The sequence below is a fragment of the Muntiacus reevesi genome, chromosome 6 (genome assembly GCF_963930625.1).
Source record: "Muntiacus reevesi chromosome 6, mMunRee1.1, whole genome shotgun sequence".
NCBI classification, from domain to species: domain Eukaryota; kingdom Metazoa; phylum Chordata; class Mammalia; order Artiodactyla; family Cervidae; genus Muntiacus; species Muntiacus reevesi.
The window spans coordinates 96,901,796-96,916,868 of NC_089254.1; the positions used below are offsets into that span (position 1 = coordinate 96,901,796).

Sequence of the window (15,073 nt, forward strand, 5' to 3'; positions counted from 1 at the left end):
AGGAGAAAAGGAAAGATATAACCATTTGAATGCAGAGTTCCAAAGAATAGCAAGGAAAGATAAGAAAGAATTTCTCAGTGATCAATGCAAAGAAGAGGAGGAAAACAATAGAATAGGAAAGACTAGGGATCTCTTCAAGGAAATTAGAGATACCAAGGGACCATTTCATGCAAAGATGGGCTCATTAAAGGAAAGAAATGGTATGGACCTAACAGAACCAGAAGATATTAAGAAGAGGTGGCAAGAATACACACAAGAACTGTACAAAAAAGATCTTCATGACCCAGATAATCATAAACCTGTGATCATTCACATAGAGCCAGACATCCTGGAATGAGAAGTGAAGTGGGCCTTAGAAAGCATAACTACTACCAAAGCTAGTGAAGGTGATGGAATTCCATCTGAACTATTTCAAATCCTAAAAGATGATGCCATGAAAGTGCTGCACTCAATATGCCATCAAATTTGGAAGACTCAGCAGTGGCCATAGGACTGGAAAAGGTCAGTCTTCATTCCAATCCCAAAGAAAGGCAATGCCAAAGAATGCTCAAAACTACCACACAATTGCACTCATCTCACATGCTAGCAAAATAATGCTCAAAATTCTCCAAGCCAGGCTTCAACAGTACATGAACCATGAACTTCCAGATGTTCAAGCTAGATTTCGAAAAGGCAAAGGAACCAGAGATCAAATTGCCAACATCCACTGGATCATCAAAAAAGCAAGAAAGTTCCAGAAAAACATCTGCTATATTGACTATGCCAAAGCCTTTGACTGTGTGGATCACAACAAACTGTGGGAAATTCTTCAAGAGATTGGAATACCAGACCACCTGACCTGCCTCCTGAGAAATCTGTATGCAGGTCAAGAAGCAATAGTTAGAACTGGACATGGAGCAACAGACTGGTTCCAAATCGGGAAAGGAGTACATCAAGGCTGTTTATTGTCACCGTGCTTATTTAACTTATATGCAGAGTACATCTTGAGAAATGCTGGGCTGGAGGAAACACAAGCTGGAATCAAGATTGCCCAGAGAAATATCAATAACCTCAGATATGCAGATGACACCACTCTTATGGCAGAAAGTGATGAACTAAAGAGCCTCTTGATGAAAGGGAAAGAGTGTGAAAAAGTTGGCTTAAAACTCAACATTCAGAAAACTAAGATCATGGCATCCAATCCCATTACTTCATGGCAAATAGATGGGGAAACAGTGCAAACAGTTGCAGACTTTATTCTTGGGGGCTCCAAAATCACTGCAGTTGGTGACTGCAGCCATGAAATTAAAAGATGCTTGTTCCTTGGAAGAAAAGCTATGACCAAGCTAGACAGCTTATTAAGAAGCAGAGACATTACTTTGTCAACTAAGTTCCATCTAGTTAAAACTGTGGTTTATCCAGTAGTCATGTATGGATGTGAGAGTTGGACTATAAAGAGAGCTAAGCACTGAAGAATTGATGCTTTTGAACTGTGGTGTTGGAGAAGACTCTTGGGAGTCCCTTGGACTGCAAGGAGATCCAACCAGTCCATCCTAAAGGAAATCAATCCTGAATATTCATTGGAAGGACTGATGCTGAAGGTGAAACTCCAATCCTTTGGCCACCTGATGCGAAGAGCTGACTCATTGGAAAAGACCCTGATGCTGGGAAGGATTGAAGGCAGGAAGAGAAGGGGACAACAGAGGATGAGATCATTGGATAGCATCACCGACTCCTTGGACATGAGGTTAAGTAAACTCTAGGAGTTTGTGATGGACAGGGAGGCCTGGCTTGCTGCAGTCCTTGGTGTCGCAAACAGTCAGACATGACTGAGTGACTTTACTGAACCACCCTACACACCAGACCACCCCCACCACCACCTCCTTCCTCCGTTTTGTATGTTTATATATATATATATATATATATATATAATATATATTAGCAAACTGTCTCTTGCCTATTCTCCACTAGAATATCACTTCAAAGAATCTGAGGCAGTTTTTACGATATTTGGAAAATAAAAGCGCTCAATGACTAACACGGTTGCACAGGAACAAAGGTTTATATGATGTTGAGCGGTCCCATTGTTTGTAAAAGCAGAAAGAAATAACATTAGAGACAACTTCTTCATCACCAAGGTAATGGTCATCTAATTATGCAGATCTCTGCAATGGAAGGCTACACATCTACATAAAATAATGAAGTTGATTACACATACTAACATAAAACAATCATTAATGCTGAAAAGACAGTTGCAGTACATAGATACGTGTATAGATGTGTGTGGATAGACTGATGGGTGGGCAGCTGTGTATATGTTTGAACATGAACCTGTCTGCATGTGTACTCACAGATAAGGATACATAGTGTAAAGAGGAGTCTGACTCTGCTTCATGACAGCTGACAACCATTAAGCCTCACCCTTCCCTCTTCCCTTGTACTCTAGCTTCTAAACAAACTGAACAGAAAGACTGGGTGCTTCATCTTTGGTGCTGACAGGAGATTCAAGCCACACAAGCCCCTGACCTCACACAGGAACCCTCAAATCTGGCTGCAAGAAAAACTCCAACCAGTCTCCTTGCCTGCTCTCCCAGAGACCTCAACTATGTAACTGAGCAATAAACCTTTCATACCCTCTTGGTATATGTGTGTGTGTGATCAGTCTTGACATCCAACCCCAAATATTTGTTTGGGGGGCAGAGTTGGGGAGGGGGGCAGTTCCATCTGTCTCTGCAGTTGACCATGACAGGTAGACATGTAGAAAGATATAGATATTTTTGACATACTTCTATCTACATATATGTAATAAGTTTATAGATACACACATACAAAACTGGTATAAGAACAAATAAAAGAGATAATATATCCATTAAAAAGACATCTGAAAGAATACCCCAAACTGTTAAGAGATAACCGCAGTTATCTCTAGTGATAGAATTACAGAGAATTTTTCTTTTCTCAGTTACACATTTTTGTATTTGAAATTTTACAAGCAGATAGGGGTCTCAGTGCTAGAGTCCTGCAGTCCGTGGTTGAAGATTTTGGTCTTCATCACTGAGGAAAGGCAAGGGCAAATGATAAAGGGTTTGAAGCATGAGAACAACGTAAGATCTGCGCAGATGCGGGGAGGGAATGAAGGCAAGTAAGAGCCTGGAGAGGAGCCAGGCCAGCTGCTGTACCAGCTGTCCAGTGAAGGCGACGGGAGGCCAAACCACAGTGGTGCTGGTGGAAAAGGAGAAAAGGTTAAAAACTTGGCATCTATCAGGATGTAAAAGCCAATGGTTTGGGGACTGGCTGCGACAATGAGAGAGAATGGAGCAGAGGACAGTCTTCAGGTTGGACACAGATGCCATGCAGTGATGGAAACTGTGAAGGGGAGTGGATCTGGGGAGAAATGTTACGATTTTAATATTGGCCATGGTGAATTTAAGATGAGCTTGAGACATTCGAGCAGAAGTGTTGAGGGGGCAACTGGATGTGTGAACGTGCAGCTCAGAGGAAAGCCCTGATCTGGATATATAAAGTTGGGTGTCATGAGCATATAGTTGGTAATTAAAATCACAAAAATGGGTAAAATCACCTAAGTAGACAGTAAAAATATGAAAAGATGAGGGTCTAATGTTGAGCAATAAGATTTCTCAATAATAAACTGCAGAGGGAGGGGTACCATGGATTCAGAAAGAGCAGCAGAGATGCAGGAGAAAGACTGCAAGGTGATGGATGCCAGGGAAGGGGAGAGCACGAGGGTGTGGCCATCAGAATCTAATGAGAGGGAGCCGTCCCACGAGATGGAGGGTTAAAAGGACAATTGTATTTAGAGATGTGGAACCAGAGAAACCATAGCAAGAAGCATTTTGGTGGAGTCAGGATGGTTGCAGCCAGGTTGGGACAGGAGGAGTGAGTAGGGGGAAAGAAATGAATACAGTGAAGAGAAAGAACTCTTTTAAGTAGTGTGGCTGCAGAGAAGAGAAAATGAGTTTTACAGTCTGCAAGCTATGGAATCTTAACATGCTGACCAAAAGATTCAATATGGAGGGATAGATTGGAATCACATGACACATAGAATGATAAACCTGAAAAACTCATGAGAATCAAATGAAAACCCATTGGAATGAGTTCAGTAAGCTGTCTGTTTGAAAATCCATAGACAAAAAACGTAATTGCCTCTCTAACTACAAATAACTAATTAAAATGTTAGACTAGAAGTTATAATGAAAAAAAGATCATCTATTTGCAATAATAATGAAAAGCCTTAAAATGACTAAGAATAAATATAACAAGATGTACAGGATCTATTTGAAGAAAACAATAAAATCCCAACAAGGAACATGGAATAAATGGAGAGAAAAACCTTGTTTTTACATGGGAAGACAACATTAAGAGAAAAAAATCAAATTTTCCTAAATTAACTGATACATTTAATGAATTAACAATTAGAATCTTAATAGGATTTGGGCAGACAAACGAGGCATATTGCAAATAAATGATTCTAAAGGTTATCTGAGAAAGAATAGCATTGAGGTGGGGCTTATACAGCCAAATTTGAAAATATACTATAAACCCCTTTTGACTAATGAAAAGAATATGACAATGATGAAATCAGACAGATCAATGGACTAAAATAGCAAAGCTAGAAATAGACCAAGTAATTGTGGGAATATAAGCAGACAGTTCTAATCCATAAGTAAAAAGAGGGTATTCAATAAATAGTGTAGGGACAACTGGGCTGACATTCAGGAAATCATAAAGTTATTTCCTGCATTTGACTTCACACTTTGATACTATGATGACCTGAAAGAGGGCACATCAGATCGGGGATTTCTGGGTTAGAATCTGGGATACAAATCACTTTGTGAAAATGAAGTTGTAGACTTAGTGATTTGAACACTTTTACACGTATGTTATAGGGGCTTCAAAGGTGGCTCAGTGGCAAAAGAATCTGCCTGCCAATGCAGGAGATACAGGTTCGATCCCTGGGTCAGGAAGATCCCCTAGAGGAGGGCATGGCAACCCACTGCAGTATTCTTGCCTGGAGAATCCCATGGAGAGAGGAGCCTGGCGAGCTACAGTCCACGGGGTCACAGAGAGTCAGATATGACTGAGCACACATAAGTATGTTCAGTTCAGTTCAGTCGCTTAGTGTCTGACTCTGCGACCCCATGGACTGCAGCACACTAGGCCTCCCTGTCCATCACCAACTCCTGGAGTTTACTCAAACTCATGCCCGTTGAGTTGGTGATGCCATCCAACCATCTCATCCTCTGTCATCCCCTTCTCCTCCTGCCCCCAATCCCTCCCAGCATCAGGGTCTTTTCCAATGAGTCAGCTCTTCGCATCAGGTAGCCAAAGTATTGGAGTTTCAGCTTCAGCATCAGTCCTTCAATGAATATTCAGGACTGATTTCCTTTAGGATGGACTGGTTGGGTCTCTTTGCAATTCAAGGGACTCTCAAGAGTCTTCTCCAACATTGCAGTTCAAAAGCATCAATTCTTCGGCACTCAGCTTTCTTTATAGTCCAACTCTCACATCCATACATGACCACTGGAAAAACCATGGCCTTGACTAGACGGGCCTTTGTTGGCAAAGTAATGTCTCTGCTTTTTAATATGCTCTCTAGATTGGTCATAACTTTCCTTCCAAGGAGTAGGCGTCTTTTAATTTCATGGCTGCAGTCACCAACTGCAGTGATTTTGGAGCCCCCAAAAATAAAGTCTGCCACTGTTTATACTGTTTCCCCATCTATTTGCCATGAAGTGATGGGAACAAATGCCATAATCTTAGTTTTCTGAATGTTGAGCTTTAAGTCAATTTTTTCACTTTCCTCTTTCACTTTCATCAAGAGGCTCTTTAATTCTTCACTTTCTGCCATAAGGGTGGTGTCATCTACATATCTGAGGTTATTGATATTTCTCTGGGCAATCTTGATTCCAGCTTGTGCTTCCTCCAGCCCAGCATTTCTCATGATGTACTCTGCATATCAGTTAAATAAGCACAATGACAATAAGCAGCCTTGATGTACTCCTCTTCCTATTTGGATCCAGTCTGTGTTCTGTGTCCAGTTCTAACTGTTGCTTCCTAACCTCCATACGAATTTCTCAAGAGGCAGGTCAGGTGGTCTGGTATTCCCATCTCTTGAAGAATTTCTCACAGTTTGTTGTGATCCACACAGTCAAAGGTTTTGGCATAGTCAATAAAACAGAAATAGATGTTTTTCTGGAACTCTCTTGCTTTATCGATGATCCAGCAGATGTTGGCAGTTTGATCTCTGGTTCCTCTGCCTTTTCTAAAACCAGCTTGAACATCTGGAAGTTCATATTTCACATATTGTTATACTTCAATAAAAAGTTTAGAGACTTCCCCGACAGTACAGAGATTAAGACTCGTGCTTTGACTGCAGGGGGCACAGGTTTGATCCCTGGTGGGGGAACTAAGATCCCACATGCCATGCAATGCAGCAAAAAAAAATTTTTTTACGCTTACTCATCCTTTCTCCCAAAAAACACAAGGCCAAAGAAAGACTGGAAGAAAAGAGATGTGTATCCTTATCATTCTAATAACAGAACCCAGACACTGTAAGTAAAAATATTAATATATTTGAGTGCCTATGAACTTTAAGTTCCCGTACATAGAAAGGGGAGCATAAATAGGAGTGAAAGACAAATGAAAAACTGGAGGGAATATCTGCAGTATATCAGAAAAGTAACTAAAATACTTTATAGGTATGAAGGACTGTCACAAATCAATGTGTTTTTTTTCATTTATTTTTATTAGTTGGAGGCTAATTACTTTACAGTATTGTAGTGGGTTTTATCATACATTGACATGAATCAGCCATGGAGTTACATGTATTCCCCATCTCGATCCCCCCTCCCACCTCCCTCTCTACTTGATCCCTCTGGGTCTTCCCAGTGCACCAGGCCCGAGCACTTGTCTCATGCATCCAACCTGGGCTGGTGATCTGTTTCACCATAGATAATATACATGTTTCGATGCTGTTCTCTCAAAACATCCCACCCTTGCCTTCTCCCACAGAGTCCAAAAGTCTGTTCTGTACATCTATGACTCTCTGTTTTGCATATAGGGTTATCATTACCATTTTTCTAAATTCCATATATATGTGTTACTATCTTTCACTCTGTATAATGGGCTCCGGTTTCATCCATCTCATTAGAACTGATTCAAATGAATTCTTTTTAATGGCTGAGTAATATTCCATGGTGTATATGTACCACAGCTTCCTTATCCATTCATCTGCTGATGGGCATCTAGGTTGCTTCCATGTCCTGGCTATTATAAACAGTGTTGCGATTTCCCATTTGACTACCACATTATCTCCTGATAGATTTTAGTGGCTATGCTTATGGGATAGATGAGAACTGCCGTGATCTGAAGAGGGAGGATTTGCTCGTGTCCTCCTCCTATATGAAATGGCTTAACAGAGCACTGATGCCCTGAGTATTGTGGCACACTGGTAAAACAGGACGCTGAGTAGTGACGTGTTTTCAAAAAAAGAAAAAAAAAAAAAACAGTGCTGCGATGAACATTGGGGTGCATGTGTCTCTTTCAGATCTGGTTTCCTCGGTGTGTATGCCCAGAAGTGGTATTGCTGGGTCATATGGCAGTTCTTATGTTTTAAAACTGAATTTAAGATAGACAAGGAGTGGGCGAGCTAAAGTAGATACCCAATTAAAATATGAAAGGAACATTCAGTTTCATTCCTAATTGAAGAAATATGAATTGTAATAACAAAGGGATATCATTTATTGTTGGTAAGGTTGGCAAAGATGAAAAAGATGAACAAAACCAGTTGACAAGTATGTGAAACAGTGGGGCCTACCACTTTGGCACAATCTTCCTAGAGAGAATTTTAGCACAGTGTATCAAACTGGAGAATGAGCAGACTCCCTGACCTACCAATCCAATTTCTAAGAATTATCCTAAAGAGGTAATTGCATACTTGGATAAAAATGTAAGAACAAGGATACTTATAACTGTAGTTTATAATAGATATCAAATAGTCTAGACATTTATACAGAACTGATAAAGTGATTTAAAGTAACATTTGGAGTACACATATGACATTTTTCAGCATAAAAAAGGGCTTGACTTTTATTTTCATTGGCATGAAAAATGACTGTAACATATTGTTGCATGCCAAAAGCAGGCTATTAAAAGTTGATGAAGGTCTGGGTTCAAGATGAACTCACCTCCTCTCATGGACACACTGAGTCTACAACTACATACAAAACAATATCCTAAAACTCGCTTAAAACTCCTACACGTCAAGTAAAGAAAAAAACCCACATCAAAATGGGTGGGACAGGCTGAGACACAATCTTACCATGAACCCTCCCCCAGTTCATGCTTAGTTCCTCAGTCGTGTCCGACCGTGACCCTTTGAACTGTAGCCTACCAGGCTCCTCTGTCCATAGGATTTCCCAGGCAAGATAAGAGGAGAACTCACAAGTTTCAGCTTCTGCATGAGGAGTGATGGGTTTGAACCCCATATCTGGCACCACAGCTTTTAAGACCAGCACCTGAGAGATGAGCCCCCAAAACATCTAGTTTTGAAAGTCAACAGGGCTTGCATCCATGAGGCGCACGAGACCGGGTTATCATAAACCGAGCATTGTTCTTGGAGTGCTCCCAAGGACTACCTAGTCAACCACCCGAAGCTCACACAGAGGTAATTTAACAACATCCATCCAGGAGCCTACTTTGCAAAGATACTCCGTAAACATGGAGGCTGGCAGGTGCCATCTCTGCGCTTTCTCTCTGTCTTGCTCCAGATCGCTGGTATCTCCCAGAAAGGAGCTTGTGTACATGTACCGTGGCTACTGCCCAGGGGACAGCCCTTGATTGCCTGGCTCTGGTGGCCAGCAGAGTTTGTTTCTATGTCCCACAAGATTATAACAAGCAGAGAAAGAGTTCTTAACTGCCTACACTCCCGGGCACAGCTGCAGAGACTCAGCAGACTGAGCAGACTGATACCTCTTTCTGGAAAGAGGCCTGTTAGTTTATCTTCATAGCTGCAACCTGAGCAGCAGGCTTCCAATTAAACACACATCTAGGGACCAACTACAATCCCCTCCAGAGACCTAGAGACTGGACATCTTCCTGCTCTCCCTCTGCCCACTCCAAAAGTAATAAAAAAAAAAAAATAAATAACTACAATAATGTGTAAATGGATACACAAGACAGAAATACACACACTGTCATATCAAAAACAAAATGTGGGTGGAAGTAAAAATGTAGTGCTTTGGAAAGCACCTGAACTGAAATCACTATCAAACAAAGATAGATTGTTGTATCTCTCAGATGTCTTATGTAAGCCTCACAGTAGCACAAAGCAAAAAAGGTATTCCATGCTAATGGAAAAACCAAAGCTAGGCTAGCTATACTCTTATCAGACAAAAAAGAAGTCACAAAGAAGGTCGTTACATAATAATAAAGGTGTCAGTCCTATGAGAGGATAGAACATCTTAAATACTCATGCACCTGATACAGGAATACCTAAATATACAAAGCAAATGGTAACAGATCTAAAAGGAGAAATAGATGGCAATACAGAAATAGTAGGGGACTTTAATACCCCATATACAATGAATAATACTATCCAAAATATAAAAAGAACTCATACAACTCAATAACAAAAAAAAAATTCAATTTAAAAATGTAAAGAAGATCTGATAGATGTTTATCCAAAAATGATATACAGATGGCCAACAAGCATATAAAAATGTACCCAACACTACTAATCACCAAAGAAATGCAAATTAAAACCACAGTGAGATATCACCCCATACATGTTAGAATGACTAGTATCAAAAAGGCAAGAGATCACAGGATGTGGAGAAAAGGGAATACTTTTGAACTTTAACACCCTACATTCACCAATGGTGGGGCTACAAATTGATGCAGCCACTATGGAAAACACTATAGTAATTCCTCAAAAAAATTAAAAATAGAACTACCATATGATCCAGCAATTCCAGTTCTGGGTATTTATCCAAAAGAAGCAAAAACACTAACTCAAAGAAATATCTACACTCCCATGTTCATTGCAGCATTATTTACAATAGCCAAAATATGGAAACAACCTAAGGATCCACCGGTGGATGCATATATAAAGTAAATGCAGTATGTGTGGAATATTACTGAGCCACAAAAAACAAGGAACCTGGCTCCTCCTTGGTGATTCAGTGGTTAAGAACCCACCTGTAAATGTAGGGGACACAAGTTCAATCCCCGGTCTGGGAAGATCCCACATGTTTCAGGGCAACTAAGCCCATGCATCACAACTGCTGAGCCCACATGCTACATCTACCAGTGCCCAAGCACCTAGAGCCACTGCTCTGCAACATGAGAAGCCACAGCGATGAGAAGCCTCCACACCACAGCGAGGAGTAGCCCACCACTTGCTGCAACCAGAGAAAGCCTGTGTGCAGCAACAAAGACTCAGCATGGCCAAACAAATAAATAAAGGAGGGAAGGAAGGAATTCCTGGGACTTGGAACAGCATGTATGGACCTGAACGGCACAATGCTCAATGAAATAAGCCAAATAAAGACAAAGCACTGTATGATCTCCCTTATGTGAAATAAAAAACAAACACTCTCACAGATACTGAGAACACACTGGTAGTTGCCAGTGGCAGGAGGTGAAAGTGAAATGGTTTGCTGTTGTTCAGTCGCTGAGTCATGACTCTTTGTGACCCCATGGACTGCAGCATGCCAGGCTTCTCTGTCCTTCACTGTCCCCTGGACTTTGTTCAAACTCATGTTCACTGAGTCGGTGATGCCATCCAACCAGCCATCTCATTCTCTGTCGTCCCTTTCTCCTCCTGTCTTCAATCTTTCCCAGCATCAGGCTCTTTTCCAATGAATCAGCTCTTCACATCAGTTGGCCAAAGCATGGGAGCTTCAGCATCAGTCCATCCAAGAATATTCAGGGTTGATTTCCTATAGGATTGACTGGTTTGAATCGCTGCCATCCAAGGGACTCTCAAGAGACTTCTCCAGCACCGCAGTTCAAAAGAATCAATTTTTCAGTGCTTAGCCTTCTTTATGGTCCAAAACGCACATCCATATGTGACTACTGAAAAAATGATAGCTTTGACCATATGGATCTTTGTCGGCAAAGTGATATCTCTGCTTTTAATGTTTAGGTTTGTCATAGCTTTTCTTCCATGGAGCAAGCGTCTTTTAATCTCATGGCTGCAGTCACCATCCACAGTGATTTTGGAGCCCAAGAAAATAAAGTCTCTCACTGTTTCCACTTTTTCCCCACCTATTTGCCATGAAGTGATAGGGCTAGACGCCATAATCTTCGTTCTTTGAATGTTGAGTTTTAAGCCAATTTTTTCACTCTCTTTCACTTTCATCAAGAGGCTCTTTAGTTCTTCTTCACTTTCTGCCATAAGGGTGGTGTCATCTGCATATATGAGATTATTGATATTTCTTCCAGCAATCTTGATTCCAGCTTGTACTTCATCCAGTCTAGCATTTCTCATGATGTACTCTGCATATAAGTTAAATAAGCAGGGTGACAATATATAGCCTTGACGTACTCCTTTTCCTATTTGGAACCAGTCTGTTGTTCCATGTCCAGTTCTAACTGTTGCTTCCTAACCTACAAACAGATTTCTCAAGAGGCAGGTCAGGTGGTCTGGTATTCCCATCTCTTGAAGAATTTTCCACAGTTTATTGTGATCCACACAGTCAAAGGCTTTGGAATAGTCAATAAAGCAGAAATACACGTTTTTCTGAAATTCTTTTGCTTTTTCGATGATCCAACAGATGTTCGCAATTTGATCTTTGGTTCCTCTGCCTTTTCTAAATCCAGCTTGAACATCTGGAAGTTCACGGTTCACGTACTGTTGAAGCGTGGCTTGGAGAATTTTGAGCATGACTTTACTAGTGTGTGAGATGAGTGCTATTGTGCAGTAGTTTGAACATTCTTTGGGATTGCCTTTTTTAGGGATTGGAATGAAAACTGACCTTTTCCAGTCCTGTGGCCACTGCTGAGTCTTCCAAATTTGATGGCATATTGAATGCAGCACTTTCACAGGATCATCTTTTAAGATTTGAAATAGCTCAACTGGAATTCCATCACCTCCACTAGCTTTGTTCATAGTGATGCTTCCTAAGGCCCACTTAACTTCACATTCCAGGATATCTGGCTCTAGATGAGTGATCACACCATCGTGATTATCTGGGTCATGAAGATCTTTTTTGTACAGTTCTTCTGTGTATTCTTGCCACCTTTTCTTAGTATTTTCTGCTTCTGTTAGGTCCATACCATTTCTGTCCTTCACTGAGCCCAACTTTGCATGAAATGTTCCCTTGGTATCTCTAATTTTCTTGAACAGATCTCTAGTCTTTCCCATTCTATTGTTTTCCTCTATTTCTTTGCACTGATCACTGAGGAAGGCTTTTTTATCTCTCCTTTATATTCTTTGGAACACTTTAAGTTAAAGGCTTTAGAATAGTCAATAAAGCAGAAGTTGTTTTGCTGGAACTCCCTGCTTTCTCTGTGATCAAACAGATGTTGGCCATCTGATCTCTGGTTCCTCTGCCTTTTCTAAATCCAGCTTGTACATCTGGAATTTCTCAATTCACAGACTGTTGAAGCCTAGGATTTTGAGCATTACCTTGCTAACATGTGAAAAGTGAAGTCACTCAGTCGTGTCCAACTCTTTGTGAGCCCATGAACTGTAGGCTACCAGGCTTCTCCATCCATGGGATTTTCCAGGCAAGAATACTGGAGTGGGTTGCCATTTCCTTCTCCAGGAGATCTTCCTGACCCAGGGATTGAACCCGGGCATCCTGCATTGTAGGCAGACGCTTTACCATCAGAGCCACCAGCGAAGTCTGCTAGCATGTGAGATGGGAACAATTATACAGTAGTTTGAACATTCTTTGGCACTTCCCTTCTTTGGGATTGGAATGGGTGAGGGGGATCAAAAGGTACAAACCTCCAGTTGTAAAATAAATAAGTATAGTTCAGCATGGCAACTATAGTTAATACTGTATTATGTACTTGAAAGTTACTAGGAGAATAAATCCTAACTGTTCTCATTAAAAGAAAAGAAAAATGTATATGTATGGTGATGGATTTTAAACTGATTGTGATTATCTTGTAATACATACATATTTGGAATCACTATGTTTGTACACCTTAAATTAGTATAACATTATACATCAATTATACCTCAATTAAAAAGAACATGAGGATGGGATCAAGATGGTGGAGAAGTAAGACATGGAGCTCACCTTATCCCACCAAAACATTAAAAATACATGTACAAGTGAAAGAATTCACCCAGAACATCTGCTGAATTCCAGAAGAAGACCTCAGACTTCCAAAAGGGCAAGAAAACCTCCATTAACCAGGTAGGACAAAAGGAAAAAGATAAAGAAAGGAACTGGGATGGGGCTTGCACCTTATGGAAGGAGCTGTGAAGGAGAAAAGGTTCCTACTCCCTGGGAAGCCCCCTCCATCATGGGGGAGATCAGCCTGGACCAAGGGGGAGCTTCAGAGCCTTGGGGGAGAGCTCAGAAACTGGTTCATGGAAGGCAAAACTGAGAGCAACCTGCAGAGAAGGTCAGTATTGCTGTCCTATGCTTCCCAGGCTGAGATGCTCATCTGTCAGTGAAAGTGAGAGCTGGATGCTGAAGCTCAGGCTTCAGGAAGAGGACCGGGGATGGATGAGCAGGGATGGCCGAAGAGGCTGGACTGTGGCAACTGAGGGTGTACTCTAAAGACAACTGGGCCTGCCATAGAGGCAAAGTGCCATTATTGGAGGACACAAGAGGTGAGGGGCAGGACCACCATAAGAGCTTCTTACCCTGTGAGCATTCTCAGGCAATAGGCTACTACCTACAGGAGCTCCAGGGCTGGGCATGAATCTTCACTACCATCATGGGCTCCAGAAGTGGGCATGGAACCTCTACAACTGGATTTCCACTACAAAACCCACGAGCAGACACCAAGGACTGCCTCCACTAACCCAGGAGTGTGTGAATCACAGCCAACCTTAGGAGATCCATGAGCAGAGGAACCACCAGGTAATTTGGTTTTGAAGGCCAGTGAGGCTTGCGTGCAGGAGCTCTACAGGACTGGGGAAAACAGAGACTCTACCCTTGGAGGGCATGCACAAGGTTTCACAAACACTGGGACCCAGCACAAAGCAGCAACTCCATAGGAGCCAGGGCTGGACCCACCACTCTTAGAGGGTCTCCTGGGGAGGTGGAGAGGGCTAGGACACTTGTGGCAGAGGCCCCAGAGAATACTAATTGGTGTGAGCTCTCCTGGAGGTCACCATTTTGGCACCAAGACCTGGCCCTATCCAACAGCCTACAGATTCCAGTGCTGGAACACTTCAGGCCAAACAACCAGCAGGTTAGGAATACCCCTATCAGCAGACAGATGGCCTACAGCCATACTGAACACACAGCCACCTCTAAACACACTCCTTGACATGACCCTGCCCAACAGAAGGACAAGATCCAGCTCCACACATCAGTGGGAAGGCACCAGTCCATCCCACCAGGGAAGCCTGTACAAACCCCAGGACCAACCTCCCCAACCAGAGGGCAGACACCAGAAGCAAGCAGAGCTACAATTCTGCAGTCTGGGGAAAGGAGACCACAAACACAGCAAATTAAACGAAATGACATGACAGAGAAATATACTTCAGATGAAGGAACAAGATAAAAAACTCACACAAAAAAACTTAAAAGTGTAGACATAGGCAGTTTACCTGAAAAAGAATTCAGAATAACAACAGTAAAGATAATCAAAGACCTCAGAAAGGGAATGGAGGTAGAGACTAAGCAGATACAAGAAATGCTTAACAAAGGACTAGAAGATTTAAAAAATAAACGGAAGAAGAATACAAGAACTGCAATGAAAACTACACTGAAAAATGGAAGGAATACAATGAAAAGTAGAATGATAGCACAATAGCACAATAAATGAGGGCGAAGAACAAATAAGTGAGCTGGAAGACACAGTGGTGGAAATCACTTCCAAGGAATAAAGAAAAAAACAATAAAAAGAAATGAGGATACTCTCAGAGACCTCTGGGACA

General features: G+C 41.6%; 1 protein-coding gene and 1 non-coding gene across 18 annotated transcripts in view; one reads left to right on the forward strand and one right to left on the reverse strand.

Moving 5' to 3' along the window:
• Nucleotides 1-15,073, reverse strand: part of SVOPL (SVOP like) — a 94,903-nt gene that overhangs the window by 13,135 nt on the left and 66,695 nt on the right. The window lies entirely within an intron of this gene.
• Nucleotides 7,288-7,424, forward strand: LOC136171295 (small nucleolar RNA SNORA29). Its single transcript, XR_010663835.1, has one exon. It is a non-coding gene; the product is annotated as a small nucleolar RNA SNORA29 (small nucleolar RNA).